At 40.5% G+C, this 21,764-nt stretch overlaps 1 protein-coding gene across 1 annotated transcript in view; it reads left to right on the top strand.

Moving 5' to 3' along the window:
* LOC147311677 (glycerol-3-phosphate dehydrogenase, mitochondrial-like) overlaps positions 1-18,391 on the top strand; it is a 62,125-nt gene extending 43,734 nt beyond the window's left edge. Inside the window, exon 6 of the mRNA XM_086267474.1 lies at positions 17,862-18,391. The gene's annotated coding sequence lies outside the window, so the exon portion shown is untranslated. The remainder of the gene's footprint in view (positions 1-17,861) is intronic.
* The last annotated feature ends 3,373 nt before the right edge of the window (positions 18,392-21,764 follow it).

Genomic DNA, 21,764 nt, shown 5'->3' with positions numbered 1-21,764 from the left:
GCTTCTCTGATAATTCACCTGAGTGCTTTATGTCCACTTATTCGGCCTATAAATTACCTTTAGAAGGACTTATTGACTCTTCATTTCAAAACAGGGCCTTTCAACTGAGTCTATGTATATTTAACAAAGTCACTGTTCATTAAAAGATGCACTTCTGTGACGCATCCTGTGCTTGTAGGAAAAAAATGGCGTTAAAGTGTGTTCTACACAAACAATCAATCTGAGAAGAATCCAATGAATCTCTTAATTACTGTTGGGCTGAGAGAGTACCCTGTATCTTAGATATGGACCTTAATCCAGAGGCTGGTCCTAACATAAGTGTCCCTGGGGAGGGGATAGTTCTGCGGCCCAGTGGAGCAGTAGAATGCCTCTATCTTTATCTGTCTCTATACACCTCCATACACAGACAGAGGACATGCGTGAGGGATGGGCCTCATCGTCCGGGGGAAACGGCTTGTGTCGGCCGCCCACACTGCGCTTCCTCTGTGTGAAATTGGCTGAGAGGATGTAGACATATTCCATGCACTGATCCATGGCTGAGTATAAACAAGAGAGGATCTTGCTTTCACTCCTAGAAGGTCAGGAAGCTTCCCCGTGAAACAGTAAGTGACACTGCCTCTTCCGCGCTCACTAACTGTCTGACCGGTGAAACTTGACCCTCCCATCGCCTCCTCCCACCCCGTAGCTCTCACCCTTAACTGTGACGGTGTCCTGTATACAACCAATTCGTCCACTCTCAGTGGGGTGCACTGATATTTAGTGGCTGGGTATGCCAACTTAATCAACAATTCCAGGGACAGATACTCAAATTCACATTGAGGGATCGAGCAGCAGACAAAGCATTCAAGCCTGTGACTGAAGATCCATGACCAGCTGGGAACACCTGTAACATCTAACGTCTAAACACTGCTCTGACTCATATATCATGACTTCAGCTGGACAAATGGGGGGGAAAAAAATCTAAACATCCTGTTAGATCCTCACCTCACAACTAAGACTGTCCAACTGGTTGAGACGGAGCCATGAGATCTGATTGCGGCTGAAATAAAATGGACTGGGGAAGGCATGAATGTAATTAAAGTGGCTGACACTTTTATGCTGGGTAATGGGAGTCCAGGGCCTAGCTATTCCCTGATGAGCTCCCCTCACAGTATGGAGTACATTTTAATACCACGTTGCACAATGACTTAAACGCAACTCTCAAGGCCTACGCGGAGATGTAATATTGATGTGTAAATAGGATAAATGCCAATATCCTGGGGTGTAAGGCACGCTGGAAATAAACACTACCTAATACGCTAAATAGTGTCAGTTTATATTGTCACAGAGGACATAAATGTATATCTAAGAGTAAATAAAACTAAAGATACTCTGCTGTATTGGTAGGATACTGCAGAAAGATACAACTGAATGTTATCTCCTTGTAGCTGCAGGTTATATAAAAAAGTAAAAAGCCAGAACAAAAGAAAAAGAACTTCTGTGTGTGAAATTAGGCTTAATGAAATCTTCCCTCAGTCCTCCCTAAGTAGACAAAACAGATGAGTTGTGTTGTGCGCACTGGCACTAATGCAGAGAGCAGAAAAACAGTTAGGCATTGTCCAATCAGTAATGTATTTGTTAACGCAGGTAGGAAGGAGGGAGCTTTTAGATCACAGTGGGGCAGATAATGAAGAACTTAATAAGAGGAATGGTACTTTGAAATGTTCCTCAACCACCTAGGTCCCACAATTTAATCTGTAATAAATAATCTGGCATCATTGCAAGATGGCATCTCATAATGGCAAATGAAATATGCTGGTATGATAGGTACAATAAATCTGGATTTTCCTATGGTTCCCTCAGGCTAGGACAATATGCAACTATAGTGCTCTCTGTCAGGAAGAGCAGATCTCAGAGCCGTCATAAAATCTAAATGGGCACTAATTAGGCAAGCCTTCCCTCTCACACTTACTATTTCTATTGACATTTTCGGCGCGCCACCCTCCCACCCTCCCCCTGCACTACTATAAGTCACTGGGAAAAGAACTCCCAGGATTGCAGAGCACAGGGCTGTTAAAAGGAAGTTCAACTTAGTGGTAATGAATAAATTTGCCCTCCCATGCAGAACTGTTTCTTTTGTCTTGGACTCAACCATATTCCTGCATCTAAATGGTAGTTTGCTTTGCAGCAACCAACGACGCTATGGCAGATATTAGAGCCGTTAACGTAGATGATAATTACCTTTGATTAGCGATAACATCCTCATTTTCGGAAGGATGACAAGCATAGAGGGCGTTTTTAAATTGTGCAATTTATTCAACGTTAACTACATAATGCATATTTTTGGGTTCATATAGCAAATGTTTCATTAGTGCTATGGAAACTATAAATATTAGTATTAACTAAATTTGTGTGTAGTTAAATTTTCTATAGGGAGTAGTGGTGTTCAGAGGTAGTGAATAGTGGTGGGATCAGGTAAATATATACGTATGCCTTCTTGGGTGCTTCAAATTAATAAAAACCTAATGCGTACTTGGCACAGGCCTGCTTGTTGAACATATGCTGCAAGCATGGCTAAGCCATCTGGCTCAGAGTCAAGTATTCCCACCAACTGTAGTCTTATTCTACCTGACAGTGGAAAAGCTTTATTCCCCTGGCATCGGGGGCACAAATGGAGAAATATTATTGAAATGATTATCTGCATCAAGACTCAGATTTGGGCTGACATTTCGCTGGCTCTGTGTAATCCAAGGGGTTGTCTAGGAGAGGGCGGAGAGGGGGTTTGCCAGTAAGCCTTGGCGGGATGATTAATGAAGCTAGGATACTGGGTGGACCCAGCCCACCTCCACTCAGACCCAGGGGCCGAGCCCCGCATATGAAATTGGCCTATGCTGCTCATCTCCCTGGGAGAGAGGCACTGATGATCCTCCCGACACCGCTCTACCTCCAGTCACCAAACAACAGCCCAAAGCCATGCCAGATCCAGGCTTAGGAGTTACTCTCCTCGCTCTGTGTGGCTGTAAGGGAGGGCTGCAGAGAAGAACAGAATCTATGCACCTGCTTGTCAGTCAAGCGCTCAAGCTGTATTGTTTGTTTGTTTGTTTGTTTTGCTTTCACAATGACAGCTTTAATGGCTCTACCCGTTCCTACTGGTGATATTTTATGGTTAGATTAAAACTTATAGCGTTAACAGACTTATATTTCATGTTGGAAAAATAACTTTTTAATAACCTGAGAACATCTGCATGAACCGATGACTTTTAACATTTTTGTGAAAAAAGTGCCACCTTTGTATAGTCACGTAGAGCATCATGTAATGTCATAGCACATGGAAAGTCTTGAAATTTTCTATATGCTGTGCATACCTTTTAATAACCAGTAATTTTTCAGCGCTGTACGTCTGCAGCAGCTCTCCTTCTACCCCTTAGTCTTGATGGATTGGCCTGTGGAAGCCTCTCGGGACCCTGGTAATCGGATAATGCCAAACCAAAATCTTGACCAAGGGGGGAAAAAACTGTAACAAGCTCATGAATGAATACAGACAGAGCGAGAGCGAATAATTCAAAAAAGTGAAGAACATCTTTAATCATTCCGTGTCGATGATTAGTCATAGACAACGTCGCTTTGTTAAAGTGTGCTGTAATTAATAACAGGACCGGGATAGAACAATCGAGGGAGTGAGTGTCATGAGTTGTACAATACTAGAGAGGTGATTTCTAAATAGTGTAAATTAGCTGTTTACCTATTGTGATCCAGACTGTGACACTGGAGTTCCTTTTTCCTTGAGAACGAGACTAAAGAGAATGATTAATTGCAAGCTCACGGGTTTTACAGCTTCAAGAGTAAATCAACTTCTGAGAAGTGCTAACTTGCTAAAATATAAACTAATTTTAGGCCCCAGATATTAAAATATAATCCATCTTCTTCCTCCACAGGGAAAGCTAATTAGAAAATGTGACTGGCATAAGAGAGGAGAGGTGGAGGAATGGTGGGATTAGGCTCGGAAGCAGAAAATCACACCCTCTTGCTAAATCTTAGGATTTCTATACACTTCAAATCAACTATTTCCCTTTGTGCCTCACTGTTTGTCACATTTCCAAATTAAAATCCTGAAACCTGTTTTATTCCACATAAATCAAGAGATTACTATCGGAGTGTTTCAGTAAAAATAAAGAAAACCGTGAGGAAGCATTTTTATTTTTTTCCCCAAATTACAAATATTTCCTTTTTTTTTCTCATGTCTCTTAGATGTTAGTTGAATGTCTACCGGGCACACTTTCACTAATACAACAGCCAATAAACAACAATTGCCAGAGGCAATGAGGCTACCTGGCTGAGGCTCCAGTGGCATTCAGCTCCTGTGTTCTTTGTATGTATTGACCTTATGCAGTGAAACATCCACAACCCATTGTACAGTGCAATTTATTTGCCTAAGGATAAAGCAGTGCTAAACCAGGGACTATCTGCCATGTTATATTACAGACATAATAAAGCTAAAAACATGTAGTAGGATGCAGACCAAAAGAAAGATTTGATTAATCTTTTTTTTTTGTAATTTTTTTCACTTCTGAATTAGATAATGTCAATGTCAAAGAGAGTGCTTGATGATGAAATTTGTGCACAGTGACAGTAAATTGCATGCAACGTGAGATAGTAGCAGTGTGCAACAGATCTGAGTAGCCAGAGCCAGCCGAGTTCTCTCGAGTCCCAGAAGACAATCCCCTGAGAGAAGAAATGCTCTGAGTGGTGACAGCTTAAAGGCAATAAGCCAATAATAAAGACCAGCAAAGTGGCCATGAGAGAGACTTCTATCTCTGCTTCCTTCCAAACAACAGAGCAAACAAGTGTCACTCAAAAATATGGGACCAGGTGCAAAGTTAAAGCATTTTTTAAAGGTTTTTTTTTCTGCATCTATTCTATAATTAATGGAAATGTTTTGTCTACTCAAATAAGTGATTTTTTTCTAAATCTTCTCCTGCAAACATTAAAGAAGGACGCAATTTTGCTGAAAGTGGGAAACTAAGAGTTTATTTTCACCAGACCAGTTCTGTTAACCCTTTCAGTATAACTTCATAATCCATTTACAGAGGCACATTGCAAGTATTTTAGTGCTATAATAGCTGTACAATTGCTGCCCTGCTGGGTGCCTATTTGGCTGCACCAAATGCACTGTAATTCCTTTGTGCTGTATGTAACTACTCAGGAAAAAAAGGGTCTTCAAATAGAAAATGGCACTTAATCTAGCTAAACTTTATTTCATGTGCAGACATGATTGAAGAGGTTAAAATGTAAATGAACTTAAAAACTTGCATGTAAAGGACAAAACGGTGGCTCAAAATCAACACTGTAGAAAGTGCTCCATTTAAGAAAAACTAAAGAGTAATGGAGTAATGGTAAATTTGTGATAAAATGTGACTGCATTAACACATTAAAAAAAACACTTATTTGATATTAAGCAGCACATAGTTTATGCTAGAGGAGAAAAATACATGCAAAACCTTGTGTGGCTCTATTCCATCAACCTATCACCCCTAACTTTGTCTTTCCATCAGCCTCTATGTAATCAACTTTTCTGGTAGAACTTTAGGGGTTGACTCAAACGTTAATCCTGCACTTCAGTGCAGTTATACCCTGTGAGGATTACACATTTCTGGGCTCGTTTGGAAAGGAGAGTGCTGCAGAGGAAGGCAGTGGCCAGTCTGTGATGGGGGGCCAACCAGTAGAAAGCTCATTTGGAATTCAGCACTGCAACATTGCCATCTTTTGGCCAGACTGTATAGTCTGAAATCCCAAGGATACCTCATCTCCAGACCCATATCGATGTGCTTAGGTGGCTTGACACAAAGGTGGATAATGAATTTATTCTTCTCTTACAAAGAAAGGAAGCAGTGTGGTTTGGGATGATAATACAAGGTATAAAACTACTGCTTGTTTGCTTTATTATTCTATTAGTAAAATACTTATGTGTATTTCATTTTTACAAAAGAAGTGTAATCTTTTAGAGAGTCCATTTAATTTCCTCTGTAATCACAATTTAAAAATCAAATTTGAGTTGAAATACTGTAAACTTCACACTGCAGCGTTCAGCAAAAAGCATTCTTCTCAGCGCTGTGCATTTTAGCGCCATGAATCAAATATTACACTGACAAATTAAGAGTGATGGCTCTGAAAAGCAAAGTCACACAGTGGCTCAACATCATCATCATCATCGTCATCGAGTCTTTTTCTGCCAGCAAATTTATAAACGTGTAGTGAACAGGAGAGCTCGAGCGGCTATGCTTATCCTCTACCTGAATAAATATTTGTCTGATGTGGCCGTGCTGTCCTGTTTTCCCACGGTGGTGTATGGGACATCATGGATAAGAGAGAGGATGGGCTCTGACAGAGAGTGACAATTCATCCCTTCATCCCCCCCTAACTGACATGTCACATTCTCTGATGACTTTATTGTGCTCCCTGTCACTGCACTTAATCTGTGTGTCAGTCAAGCTGCAGCAGCCCACACCACCACCTCCAGACAGCAAAGCTAATACCCACCCTTTTTAATGACATTAGATTTGGAGTAATGCCATTCAGTATACCACTGATATTATCTTCTATTTGCATCATTCAGCCAGCGACGCAGCCAGAGCCCGGCCGATAGAGAGCTGGTCATTTCCCCATCCATTTCCACTCAGATGACAGATGTCAAGATGGAAAGTGACTATTATTTACTGTAGCCGTGTTTTTATCACAGACAGACATGATGTCTCACTTTACTCCTGGCTGTCAGCCGCTGCATCAAAACCTGTCTTTTTTTTTTTTGGTAATATTTTGAGTGCAGCAGTGCAGCGTCTAGTTACATTTTGATTTTGATTTCATTATGTAAACTCAGCCTATCAGGAGGCAAACTAGCAGCAGCGATTGTCTCAGTCAGTAACTACATCTTGTAAGTCTAATGTCTTATAATAAACCTTTGGAGCAACAAACTCTAATGATGATCAGTTTAGCAGCTTCGGTGTCGTCTCAGTGCACGTGAAGTAATAACACCTGCTTATGCATGCCAAACACCGCCCTGGAAAATATTCCTTCGCTCAATAAGTGTCTGTACTATCCTCTTCAGGTGCTATGATGACTTTGTAATGAACATGCCACGAATGATTTTGACTGATTCAAATTCCCTCTACAGTATATTTGGTCCTTCTGTCACTGAGAATGAGTAAGCAGCATTACCAGCCTATCAGCATTAGAGGTAACAAAATCTTTCCCTTTTTCTTTTTTCTTTTCTTTTTTTTTTTTACTGACAGTGCATTCTTTCTCCCATCAGAGCTCCTAGTGCCTAATTAAATGTATTTAGCATCATAAATATTCCAGGGGGACAGGTTGACACAGTGAATTAATGTCTCGCCTCAGTACCAGAGCCTCTCTATTGGCTGTAGAGAGAAAGTTAGCCCAATGCCAGGTAAATGCCTCTGCTTTCATGTCTTCTTATAAATCGGTAGTGCATTTGTTTTCTAATATAGCAAAACTGAAAACACGTTGATGCTGATTACATTACAGGAGAGCTACTGTTGGATTAACTGCAGGGGAACGAAGCCAATTTTAGGCAACTTTCTATCAACTATTTTATACTGATACAGCAATCCCTGTTAACCTTACTCTTTGTTGATATTCCTGTTTTAAAACTCAAGCAAAGGAGGGATCCAAGAGCTTTTTAGATGCTTTCGGAAAAACACTGATACGAATTGATTCCATTTCTCCATATTCCCAGTCATTGTGCTAAAATGAGCAGAACAATCTGCATTTGCTTTAATCATCCTTCAGCTACCAGAAAAACATATGTTATAGATTAGGACACACTGCAGAACGGTGTTAAATTATGTTGTCTGTTTAGCTGATTTGTAGGTATTCTATTTTTACAGATGCACTTACAATATAATTTATTTCTCCTTTAAATTCAGTAAAAGGACTAGATGTTGTAGTCCCTGGTAATGCATTGCTTTAAATGGTGAGAATCTTGAGGGATGGCTGTTATGTTCAATTTCTTAGGTGCTGCCTACTTGCTCCACTGTCCCTTTATTTAAGTATGTAGAAATCCATGTAATAAGATTGCACTGTAAAATCAGAATAATTATATAATAATAAATCATGGGTGGCATTATTGTACACCAGATAAAGAGCAAATTGCAGATTTGAATAAACAAGATAAGACTATAGGTGGCTCATGTAAAACGATATATGCCTTAAACTTTCATGTAAGCTTTATCTAGTGAGCACACCAGCTATGAGCTTATGAGGTATTGCCCCACCTTACTGCTAAGTTCACCAGAGTCTTTTTTTCCCAATACTACCCCAGGGAATTTTGGAGGACTTGATTGGGTTTTGAAGCTCATCCCAGGTCTTTGCCCTGGAAAAAAACATGTTTCTCATCTTATTTGCTACACTTTTTCTTCCAGGAGCATTATACGCATTATTATGCTTATTTTTAAATCTTGATATTTTTCCTCATTTTCTCAACTCTTCTGTTACCTGCAAAAAATGCATAGACTCCACTTTCCCCTTCTCAACACCTGTAATTGCAATTTGCAAGAGCTAAACTAATTTTACGACACAGGAACACCTGTATTCATCTCCATATTAATAGAAAACAGGAAATATAAATCCCAATTTTCCAGCAGCCAGTGTCAGTGAAGATGTTCCTTGAGGGAGAAGGCTGTCTCTTCCCCATTAAAATATTGGTGCTCTCCCCGCTTTCTCTCTAGAGCGTCCGTTTTGAACCTAAATCAGATATCATAATTATGAATGGCACCAAATCTACATCACTAGCCTTGACACTTGTAATATCCATATATGCCAATGGACAAGTAGGTTCCCACTGTTGGGGTGTTCTCTGCGTTGAGTTATGTTTGGCGCTGCTCTACAATTCGGAGCCCTGTGAGTCTCATTTAGCTGTGGGAAGAGAGCTCTGACTGATAGGCTCATTTCAAGTGTCCTACCCTAAAACATCTTTTGGAAAAGAACCCAACGAGCCTTTTCTCTGCTCCTGAAGTCACCTTAAAAAGAATACTCCATAGAGAAACTCAAGGAAGAAAAACTGGCCTTATCATAAATCAGCACATGATCAGTTAGCCTAAAACGCTAAAGAAGATCCTCTTAAAAATATCAGTGCAGTATTATTTTTGATGGCTAATGATAGAGTTGATTGAGAAATGTAGTTATTAATGAATGTGACTCTATCTGTGCTCCTGCATCCCTCCTCATGCTGTAAGTCATTACGCCATGAACAAGAAAGCACAGGAGCCTTTGTCAGGTCAAGCTCTACAAAGCTAGGCTGATGTAGGTGGTCTACGTTGCCTCATTAGTAACAGCATGAGCTGTGGTCTAATGAACTTAAGACAATGCTAATTAATGGAAGAGAACAAAGGCTTAACATTTTTTAGAAAGTGTGAAGCACCAAATCTGCTTGTATGACAGCATTTAAGCCACCTTAATCCGCTCGTGATGCAGCGCATGGTGCCTCGACCGCATGGTGCCTCGACCGCGCAGCACCGGGGCAGGTCAGAGGGAGCAACTCCATACCTCAGCAGATATAGTCACCTGTGACAATCCTTTATAGGCTGATAAAGTAAAGGAAGTCTCTCAAGGAACAGTGCACTGACTTGGCGGAGGGTCTCCCCGGGGAGCAGGTGTCAGGGTTGTCTATCAGAAGGCTGAAAGGAGAAAAGGGACGTGTTACCGGACTCTATTGTATCCCAGTTGTCATTGACTGATCGGGTCCATTTAGCTGGCTTTCACAGTGAATGAAACCACCTGAATAGATGAAAGCGAGACAGCCTTCCTGACAAACAAGGAGCCCTGGAATATTCATGGAGGATCTGTGAGGAAAAGATTAATGTATTAGAAATTAAAATGGGGCCCGGACGTATGATCTTGCTCTAACACTTGGCCAGACCTGTGTCACCCGCCGCTAGCGCCTGAAGTCGGCACATGCCACTGCCAAGGTGGAGAGGAATCATTAAGCACCCTGCCATTGTGTGAGCAGAATAATCAAACTTCACCCCCCCCCCCCTCCATTCTTTCCCGCAGCACTGACAATGAATAATTCTGGAGCCATTTGCAATGTTAACGGCACCTATCTGGGCCATCCATGCCTTTATGATAAGAGCTCCAAATATGCATTTCAACAGTCTGAACAGAAGCTGCTTCACCGCCATTTCAAAGGACACCTGTCAGTCATCTGAAAGAGCTGTCAGTCTCTGTCACGCAACGGTGCCAGTGAAATGGCCCAAAAGATAATCTTTACTCTCTCTCTTTCTCTCTCTCCACCTCTCTCTTTCAGATCAGAGCAGTTACATTTGCAATAGAGTGACAAGTGATTTACACTGGAAAATGGATTGTGTTTAAACTGAAAAAAGGGGGTTTATTCTTTTAGGCTGTGTTATTCTTTGCTAGCGTACAGCTGTATCAAATATGCTATCACAAATGTGATCTGGGCCACACTGAATGTCATTATGTGTGATACCATGAGCACTAGATGGGCTACTGAGCTCAAAGGTGACTTTGATAAATCCTATCTCACTAAACAGAGCTATGTGACTGTGAGGAGTGGGAGCGAGCTAGGTGGGATCAAACAGGTTTGTGTTTCCAAAAACTTTGACCTTCTGTTATTTTTAACTGGAATGAATGAGGATTATTTCTATATATTTATCTACCGCGCTCAATAAAACTGCCTTTCTTATCTCTGTGTAGATTTTTACTTAAGTAAAATCCATCTTTTCCCAACCGTACCTCTTTGCCCAAACATGCCTATATCATTTGTTTACTTCATTCCCAAAACTAGGTTGTTTAATACTGTTACTTATATGGAGGCCTGGTTGACAAGGAAGCCCATTTACATGTAAGCCAGGAATTTTTTTAAGCACGACTAACTTGTGTGCCACCAGCTGTTGGTGGTATTTACAGCTGAGTGCAGAGGATGTGTTTGGATCGAGGCTTGCAGGGCTAGAGCTGCACTGGGCCCAGTCCCAGTATCCTTATGGCCACTCCAGGGGCAAGAACAGCCAGCATTCACAGCATACACCATGATACAATGAAATCACAACACCAAAGTGCTCAGAATGACACAAAACGAAATTTTGCATACCCTGCAAAGCTGGTAAGGACTTAGCAATGCCCTTTGAATACACTGAGTCTGAATATAAAGGACAACCTTCATGACGAGACACTCTGCTCTCCTTCACTGTGTACTGTTCAATAAAGTAAAGAAGACTCTTACTATGTTCCCCTGCATTACACAACTCTCTAAATCATAAAGAGATCACAGCTAAATTATGGAACATTATATCATGGATGCCACAGACCACACATTTCGATCACTGAAGTCCACTTCAGCTACTGAAACTGTCTTCAATGCACTCCTGGGAATTTTGCCAAAAGCCAGAGTCATTTTAGTTCATCCAGCACAAGCCAATACAAAGCTCTGTGGAAACCCTTATGCTTACCCATCCAAAATTCTTTGTTGTTTTCCAGCGAATCGGGCCATTTTCACACAGAACAAACAGCAATTTGACAAACCATTTCAATTTTGGGCACTCCTCTTTGTCACATAGTTTCCACACCATGTCCATTCCCCCCAACAATCTCTTCATTGTGGCTCAGGGAGGACATGGTGCGAGAAGTGACTCACTCCATGAATGTACACGTTCATTTCAGAGTGCAGTAGGATGGCATAATCCCTGATACTGAACCCTGACTCACCAGGTCTTTTCATTTTTTTTAGATTGAGCATTTTCTCCCTCGTTCACCATGGAAAAAAAATGGACTTTTGCATTTGCACTTTTGGCTAAAAGTTCAGCTACGCACTCTGTAGTGAAATTAAGCGTTTCAGAAAGACAACAAGGCCGTTGTGAACAAAACATTACAAGGTAGCCCGCTGAAGACAAATGAGCACGCTTTCAAATAATTCACGAGTAAATGAAATGTTATGAGTTAATCAAATGAAGTGAATAACGGAACAAAAGGGAGAAGCTATCTTGCCTTCAGTCCCCCCCCCCCTCCTCAAAATCACACAAATGAATGTCAATAGATAAGCTTGTACAACAGCTTTCTTACAAATTATTCAGTGACTACAATTTTGCAGTTGAAAAAGTCACACACAGAAAGCCATTTACCTGAGTCACAAATGAGTATGTAATTGAGTCCTTAGGGAAAATAACTCAGCTTAACTACTGGAAATAATGTGTAAATTCAATACATTTCCTAATGAGCTCATTTGAGTTTGCTGCAATTATATTTGCTAGTCTTGGTGGGGATAGGATTCTGCCGCTGAGTTGAGGTGAATAAAACCACATCTCCTTGTATTCATTAAAATTAGCATATGGACCTGTCAACACTTCTCAGAGGCACGTTGTAACAATGCCATTTAGCCCTGCATCAAGCAATGCCAATAGAATGAATGCATGTGCTGGGTAAATGCCTCCCCACCCTTAGCGACAGGGGTGGAACGGGACTGGCAATGCTGGCTTTGACGCACAAAAGAGGCTGCGTTTTAACAGCCAGGCCCTGGCCTCTGACCAGGGGCCATCCACATCAACACTGCTTACACTCTACCATACCTCCCAGCTACCAGCCCAGCCAACCAACTCTATACGCGCACCGAGACAGACAGGGAGAGGAACAAGAAAAGAAAAATGAAGACCAGCTTTGTGTGTGCGTGCGTGTTTCTGTGTTTGTGTTTGTGTAGTGGCAAGGAAGAAAACATAGAAATAATAAAGACGGATAGGTCTCTGCAAAGTTAGTCTTCGTATATATCTTCCTTTAACAGCTCTATATTGATTGACTTTTTCAAAAATATGAATAAGAAAGCTAAAATCTAAAAATAATTAGCACTCGAATAATACCTGGAGTATATCTCTGGATAAACTTTCAAATATTCTTATCAAAAGGTGCCAGGAATGAGAGGCCTGTGGAAAAAAAGCAGAGCCTTTATTGTTGTTTGTCATCGTTACATTGAAGCTGCCAGTGAGAGGAGGTATTGTTGCTCAGTGGAGCACACAAGGCCCTAGTTGCATTGTTGTGCCAGGATTTTAAAACAGGCACGAGTTATCAATAGACCACAGACTATTCGACTCACTCAGCTGTGCCTCTTGATACACTTCAGAACCTCACACACCAACAGCCAGCCACGATCTCACACAATTGGGCTGCTTTACTCACAAACACTTTGTATCCAGATGGATCCAGGTTCATGTCTAATGGATAGGCTATACTATCATTTCAAAGAGCTCAGCCTCTCCGTTAAGCACATCTTATTAGCCATTTCAAGTATTAGTTGCCATAGCGTATTAAAACATAATATCCTTGCAATTTGCACACGATGGTGCAAATAGTCTCGGTGAATTCACACTCATGAAGGTGAACACAAGAATAAAAGACAGGCTAAGGAGAAGACAAGGCCTCAGCTGTTCCCTCTACTGATCTGCAAGCTGTGATTACCTGGAGCACAAAACCAAATGTAAAGGCCTTGGGCTGGCTTTGATATTTCCATTGCTCATTTCTCTGCTGTGACCTGGACTACATCTAACAGACCTAGACTGGAGGTCACAAGGAATCAAGGGGGTAGACGAGGAGATTTAAAATTAAAATCTGAAAAAGGGCCAAAATTGAAAAATTTCAATGAAATGACCACGCTTATGCACACTTGCTTGCTCTCTCCATCACTCACTCTCACACACATCAACACTCATTATGGTTAGCTTTTTTCCAGTGTTGCGTGCCATTACCTCACCCAGCATTAAAGAACTCGGACCACCTGGATTCTGTCAAGGAGCTTATTAAAACATTACATATTCACACTTCTGTAGCACAGAGTCTTAATGAGGTTGAAAGGCGATTCCTCAGTTTGTCCCCACTTTATAGAAAACTATGTGCAATAAGGTAGAAAAAAAGTTACCCCATAGTCTGGGTACAAATATTCATAAAAAACAAAGGGTTATGTAGGGTGACAGCAGAGGAAATTGCATTTTAGGTATAGCATATTATAACATAAAGTTCTGTTATTATTGTTAGGAATTAAACCTACCGGCTGGCAGAGGGATTGTGATTTGTCTTTAACATTGGGAACCAGAGGATGTCTTCCAATTACCAAAGCGTCACACTGGTCTAACTTTTAGCATGCCTGCCCTGTGGTGACCTCAGAGGAGACGGTGCTTCATTAGAATGACTAGACTTTTAAAAATTCACCTAGAGCTATTGACTGCCTGTGGAAAAAGTGGCAAGTTTAAATTTAAACGCATAAAAAGAAAAGAAGGTGCTTAATAAGATGAACAAACGTGGAACGGTTGTGTGGTTGTTAGTACTGTTACTAAAAGAAGGTCCTCTGTTCATCAGTATGGGGCCTTTCTGTGTGGAGTTTGTCTTTGGGTCGCTTCCTCCCACCCAAAGACACTGATGGGGTTTGGTTCATTCTAAAATGACTGTAGGTGTGAATAGATAACCTGTTAGGGGTGTACCCTGGCTCTTGCCCAGTCACAGCTGGGATAACCCTGAACTAAAGAGAAAAAAGATGAATGGATGACCCACAAAATCAATTTGAAAGGCTGTGGAAAATTGTACCATATATTTTCAGTGCTTTATAGTCATAACTCTATGTTTAAGTTGGTTTATCACAGTATCAAATGATACATAATGAGTTAGCAATAACTCAAAATTGTGCAAACACTGCCAGCACTCCTGTTTAGTAAGTTAGTGACTTAAAGATGCCTAAATGTGCCAACTTCATGACCACAACCACCACCTGAGCCAACTAGGTATGAAAAAAGATGTGCTCAGTCATTCACTATGTGGAAATGCTGTAAAAGTAACTAATTTCGTTGTATGACTGCTTTCCAATCTCTCCAGTCTTCCAGTGTTCCAACCCAATATAAAAATGAAATGTAAAACCACAGACAAAAGAATAACAGATATTTGAAATGACTGACTTCAGTTATCTAACTGTACCTTTGAACTTGGTAGCATCCATTCCAAAAAATGTTTTAACTGCTTTTTTAACTTAGGGTTCAGGGGAGGGAGTGGATCCCCAGACCCCATCCCAGCTGTCACAGGCCAAGGTGCAGCGTTCAATTCAGACTGGTCCTCGGCCTGTCACGGTGGGTAATGCACCTGGCAGCATTAGTTATTTGCAAAAAATCACTTCACAACATTAGCATACATTAATACCGGCAAAATCTGGGTTACAGTCCCCAGTTAGAAAGAAGTAATCATTCATTTGAATCATATCTAACTTATGGATCATTTTTCTCATGGAACAAATGAAGAAGGATAAAATAACTCAAACCAAAACTTGTATAATAGCTATTTAAACTCCAAAATAAGTGAAAAAGTTAGTTGATGGATCACACGTAGCTACTACATGGGAATTTAAAACTGCATTTTAAATCTGCTGTAGCTCACAGTGACAGCTCACAACCGTTTCTCAAAACATGTTTTTGTGTGTAGAGTAATACAGCCGAGCTCAAATTCCTCTCGTCCCTTCAAGCGCAAAATAAAAGAGGCCTGGGCTGCCACCACCTGATTCAATCAAGTGTGTTACATTGTATACCCATGGGCAACAAGGCGACTTGTATTTTAATTAATAATGTAATACCCTGGTCTCAAAGGCCTGGCCCTTGGCATTCTTGCTGCTTTTTTGTAAATACTCAAAAGATCCCAGCAAAGAACATTTTTCTGCACACTCAAACTCGCAACTAGATTTAATACAGCGTCTGAAAGAAACACAGCAGCATTTCCAAGGATCGTATGAGTGAAGAGAAGCGTGTTTTAGGGCATTAGGTGATAGCTCAGGAACCGAGGAGAGTAGCCTATTACGTGACATATATTGTCATTTAGATGAATGAGAAGAAGAAATCGCAGGAGAAGTAAGAATAAAACTCTAAAAATCATGCAAAGGTGTTGGAAATAAGTAGAATACAGACTGCAATAGTGTAAATCAAAGCTAATGTTAAGGGATATGAAAACAGAGACATGGCCGTGGGTGCTGTGTTGTGAGGAATAACAAGCACAGTCAAGGGTAAATGCACGCTTCTTTGGAGATCCTGGACCGGAAAGAAGCCTGAGGGAGCTCAAGGGTTTTTGGGATACAGGCTGTGTTCAACCTTTTTCTACAGCCACACACACAAGAACAACGGGGAATGGGGATGACACTTTTACAGCATGCTATAAGAAGTACTGATTTGTAAGTTTACACATAACAACACAAGAAAACTGCTGCCTGACTCACATTATGAATGTACAGCAGTCCCTTGCATAGAAGTGATCAAAAGTTTTATTATAGCAGACAAATGTAAGTTGCAAAAAAGACTTTCATATGTAAAAAAATAATTTAAAAAAAGTTCAATGAACCATGTTGTCAACATTTTATCTGATAGAGTTTAGATTATTTTGAAACTACTGATAAAATGTCAAACAAATAACTATAAAAACAATGTCTTAGATCCCAAATTAAATTTTTAACAGAACAAACATCTTAATTAGCTAGCATGAGCACAGCCACAAGTAAATCTAAAGTGATTATTCCTGCCCTTAGAGAAAGGCTGTCTCCCTGTGCTCTGTCAAAAGGTCAATTATGGCCCCAAACCGGCATGCAGTGACAGTGACCTGGAAGCGGTACTGATGACCCCACATCCAGGGGCCCAAAAGAGTTGATCATCTAACATGCAGGCTGCCTGGAGCCATGGAAATCTGACATTTGTCCTTATTCAAATGAACACAAACAATATGCATCTCATGCCTCTCCCTAACCTGTGCCAAATCTAAGGCATAGGGACCAGCAGTCTTAATGCATTGTCCTCCAAGTACATGCCTCTACTCGTGACTGCGGCCACACAGCAATCACGCGCAAAGCCTGCAGTAAGAGCAGGCTGCAAAAAAGCAGCATCTTTACTAGCAACAGTGGTCATTACAGTTCTAGTCGGCAGTGCTAGGGGTCACAAATTGGATTAAGGTCATACAGTGAAAGAAAGCGTTAAAGGTGAGACGAGTTTACGTCACGTGTACGGCATAATAGGTTACGCCAGTTTTTTCTAACACTCTTTATGGTGATTGAAAGAAATCCTTCGATTAACTAACTGTTTGCAATGTGCAGGTGTCACTCACAGTTAAAAAATTAAAATTATAACACTGTTTCAGTTACCTTACCTCTACAGTGGTTTATAATGACATTATGCTTATTGCTTTCCCTCACCGTGTAATTTTCAGACATAGCAGGTGGATGTTTTAAGCCAAAAAACAAACAAAAAGAAAGCACAGAGTGTTCTGCCTTTGCGCACAAGACAGATAAAATGAGCAACAATGCAGTGGCTGTGATGGTGCACTTGGGAGCTAGTCAAACCCAGTACAGCAGTCAGATGCATAAATATAAACTGGCAACTGCTGAAAACCTTTAAAAAGCAACTGATGTTAATCATTGTGATGTCATTTTTGAGTACTTGTGACTATTAGTAAAATGTGGGTTTCATTCAAAATACACCACAGTATCCATGTTTGCACACTGATGGAGAAGCATATTATATTTCAGGTTTTTAATGTACTAATCTCTGGTGAGTTTTTCGTTTTTCATGGATTTTTGTTGATATAAATTCCACATATGCCACTTTTTATAGGTTTTGCAAATGATGAATATCTTCATCCCTATATGTAGCCTTTCATGCTGAGCCCAGCATGAACCCGTTTACTACTCTGAAGTAAAAACCTTTGCAAAAACACCTACATAAGAAGGTTATTGCCATAAGACCGGTGTATACACGGTAAACTCCCCCCGAATTGCACTTGCCTGAAGCAACACCTACTACATTAAATGCTTATCCATGTGGACTTCCCATCTCTTGCTGTTCTGTCTGTGTGTGCAGAAGGTAGCGGCCTGGCCTGGAACCGTGTGACACAGAGCAAGGGCTCTCATGTCTTCGGGGTGTTCCACAGAGCATGATCATGAAAAGCAGAAAAATGAAGAAAACCGCAAAAGGTTGAGCCATGGAAACGTCTTTCTTCTGCACGTCAGTTAATTTCCTCTTTTTCCCTTTGGTTCCACATCACTTTTCTATTATGTTTTGAACACAGTGAAAACATAATACAAATCATGCTGCTGGAAAAAAAAAAAATCTAATCATTACACCCTCAAATGAAAAAATGGATACCAGTGAAAAATGTACGGGAATTGTTATTTTTCACATTCTAATTCACATCACAAGGAACCGAAGAGAAACTCATGCTGTATATCAGATTGGTTTGGTGCCTTTTGCCCCAAGCCATGCAGCACACACTGATATTAGTTTTAAATACAGATTGCTGGCAATAATAGAACAGAAGAGTCCATGCTTGCCACATGGGCCTGGTCTAGAGTGCCTCACATTGCCGGTTTACAAAGACGGCTTCAATCACAAAGCACAAATAAATGTAGTTCTTTGGGCTCTGTCAACTGTAAACTGTTATTGATCCCAACAAATGAAATTTGTTCACGTTGATCGATCAAACATATTATCTGTGTTTTCCAGTCTATTACCAGCAAGTGGAAACTCAGGAGGCATCAATAAATAGAGTTGGGTCACCCCGGGTAGATTCCTTTCAAGCTAGAAGGGCTTTAAAAACAGACGACCAAACATAAGTACTTGTACTTAAAGGTAATGGACCTGCATCATGACTAAACACTAAGTGCCTGGGGTGTCTAGATGCGAAAAGCACTTCTGTAGCACCTTCAAGGTCTAGAGGCACTTGTGTATGTACTGTATACTTGCCCTCTTCTCTTCTGCCCCTGCTAATACCCCCCACCCTCGCTCTTCTACGTTCGAAAGCCTTCCAGCTGGCACCCAGTGCCTGTACTTGGCAGGTCGGAGGGAACATGAGAATTAAACCTATAACGCCCCAGTTACCAGTTCTCAAATATCAGTGGAGTCCAGCACTTCACCAGGGACTGGTGAAAGGAAAACATGTTAGTGGAACAAAAAGCTCCTTCTGGCAATACTCCACTCAAGTGTTCTGCTCACTGCTGTTACAGGAGCAAAGTTTTCATTAGGAATTACAGTAGGTACAAATGATCGCATGAAGGCGGAATCCATCTGAAAGTTGGATAACAAAGCGATGTATGTAGGCTGCGTCTAACGTTCGGTTTGATGGACAAAATGTTTTCAGACTAAACTTACTGTTTAGGCTTTAAGGACTTCTGCTGAATGCTGCAGAAAGCTGCAAAAAGCTGCAAAGAACTAGACTAACCTGTCATCTTCACACACTGTACAGTCACTCATCATGTGCTATACATTTCTAAAAATTAACGCAGTCTAATGCAACAAGACTGCAATGTGTTCTGGGAGGTTATAATGTTCAGGTGTTTGAAGTGTTTAAATGAAGATGTTTGGCCCTTTGGGTTTTTGGTTGAATTGCACTGAAATATTCCGAAACAGGTAAACAGTGTGGATATGTGATAAAGAAATACATAAAAACAAATAAAATAGCAGCTGCAGTTTTGAGTGAGTGACTTTTAAGTTACGGTAAGTCTTCAAATTATTTAGTTGTTGGACATCATCATCATCATTTTGTGCCGCATTCAGGGATGTGGTCAGCATCAGTAAAGATGCATTTAATAAACAAAATCATGCGACAACAACCGTGTGGTAAACAAGTACAATAACTTCTTTTTATAGCTGAGCCAATTCTGCTTTCTGAGTTATTAAATGCCGACTATAACGTGCCTGTGAGAGATTACCAAAACCTCGGCTGAACTTAGTGCTTCCCTCCGTCACTTCACATTTCTTCAGACTAACGGGAGAGTGACAGCTTGTCCACAAACCAAAGGCAGCCTTACCAGGAATAGGGATATCCGCCTCTCTACAGTGATAGAGCAGCTCTGATAGCTCCTTTATTATGGAAAATTATTTTAAACAGCATAAAACGGCGGGGCTCATTTTTTCCATGTTTCTGCCACTATCATTCCAGCTATTGATAAGATGTCTAAATTTATTGCAGAATAATTCTGCAGGAAAAGAGATAAAAGGTTGCTGAATAAAATATGAGGCAAAGGCTGTAAATTGTAGCAATGCATATCATTTCATTCAAATGTGGGACGCAATTACCATCTGCTACACTCATCAGTCCCCTCCTTTATGACTTAATTATATGTTTAATGCTATCAGATCAAGGAAAGGGCAAAACAGATGAATGAGAGAGAAAGAGAAAAGATTCCGCAACAAGACAAAAGGCAGATGAAAAGTAACATAAAAGGATGGAATTGATTTCATTCACCAGGAAATAGAAAAAGTTAATTTAGATACAATGTTCCCTCATCTCCTGTGCCTTTGTAAGATAATAAACCCAGCGTGTTGCCAATAGGTCCCGCACCAGTCAAACAAAAGAAGTCAAGTTCCTCAAAACTAAAAGTCTTCTTCCTTAACCATTTGAAGCGATAACAACTCGGTGAATCATTCAAAGTGCTGGATGATCATCGCAGTAATTTCAGTCCATGCAATTCTTGTATGACAACTGCGCATGATCTTAAAATATTAGCAATATTTACTTTTGCATGAGTTGAGATGAAACAGTATACTCTATAACATTTGTTCTGTGCTTAAATTTAACTCGATGGGGGTGAAGGAGGCATACTTCTTCTGCACATTTTCTATTCTCTTGTCAGTTCTTTTACATTGATTATGCTTCTTGGGGGTTTTTTTGCAATAAAACGAAACAGTCTTTGTTAAATCTTTACTCTATGTTATTCCATTATCAGTGAAAATTCAACTTTGAGACTGAAACTTTTTGTTTGGATGCAAATCGTGTACGCCAGTGTTCACAAAGAAAACTGGGGTTGTCCAAATGGCTTTGGGGTAAAAAGCTAGCCAGTGGGCATCCCAGGTGCCAGCGGGCACTGTCCTAACTGTGTACCTTTGGCCAGAACTCATTATAGGGTGACATTTAGGACTGCTGCTGTCCATGCCAAGTCAGCCTTCTGGATTGAGACAAATTATGTAGTTATTTTTTATGTCAGACATTAAGCCATACCCAGTGGGAGCCAAATCAGTATCGCCTTCATGTCACCTGGAAAAAAAACGATAAAGGATGTGGACTTCTTAAACAGGGGCATTATTCAATTCTGGTCTTACACATCAAGATTGGAACGAAATACGACCACCTAACATACAAAAAATTTGATTATAAACTGATATTCAGCTAAATTGTTATTTTTTTAATGCAAGACTTTCATGCAATCGAGCTATTAGTTCCCAAAGGGTTCTCTCAACACCCCAAGAGAAAATAATATTCCCAGTAATTTGTTTTAAAAAAAAAAACAGAGCTTTTTTGAAAATATTTGCTACGACTGTGCTGCAGATGGTGCACTCTTTTCCTTCCCTCTGTCGTAACTGTCTCTGCAAAGCCTTAAACGCAGAAAAGAGGAGACTGAATGAGGTGTTTGATCCAAGGGTTTATTTTAAATGCAGAGAAAAACTTTTAACTGGGCTGAATGCTGTGTTCTGAAACAATGCACCTGTGTCATGCCACTGCTGAGATGGATATTATTTATCATGATTTGACAGAAAATCTCAGCACTTTTTAAAAGATATCAATATTTTGATGTTGCATGACAGCACTTTGCAAGGTAGAATTGCCTGGTTTTGCTTTACCTCTGTAAATATATTTGGGAACGCAAATAAAACAACAGTCTTTGATGCAGATCCTTCCTTAAGATCTTCCTGAAGCAGATTGTCCTCCCACAGAGAGTCCGTGAGCATGAGCAGAACTAAAGCGCCATCTTGTGGACTTAAACAAGT

The sequence above is a fragment of the Aulonocara sp. 'chitande type north' Nkhata Bay genome, linkage group LG16, assembly GCF_057382095.1.
Source record: "Aulonocara sp. 'chitande type north' Nkhata Bay isolate Kocher_YH1m ecotype deep benthic linkage group LG16, A_spYH_male_GT1.1, whole genome shotgun sequence".
NCBI classification, from domain to species: domain Eukaryota; kingdom Metazoa; phylum Chordata; class Actinopteri; order Cichliformes; family Cichlidae; genus Aulonocara; species Aulonocara sp. 'chitande type north' Nkhata Bay.
This window is presented reverse-complemented; position numbering and strand designations above follow the sequence as displayed.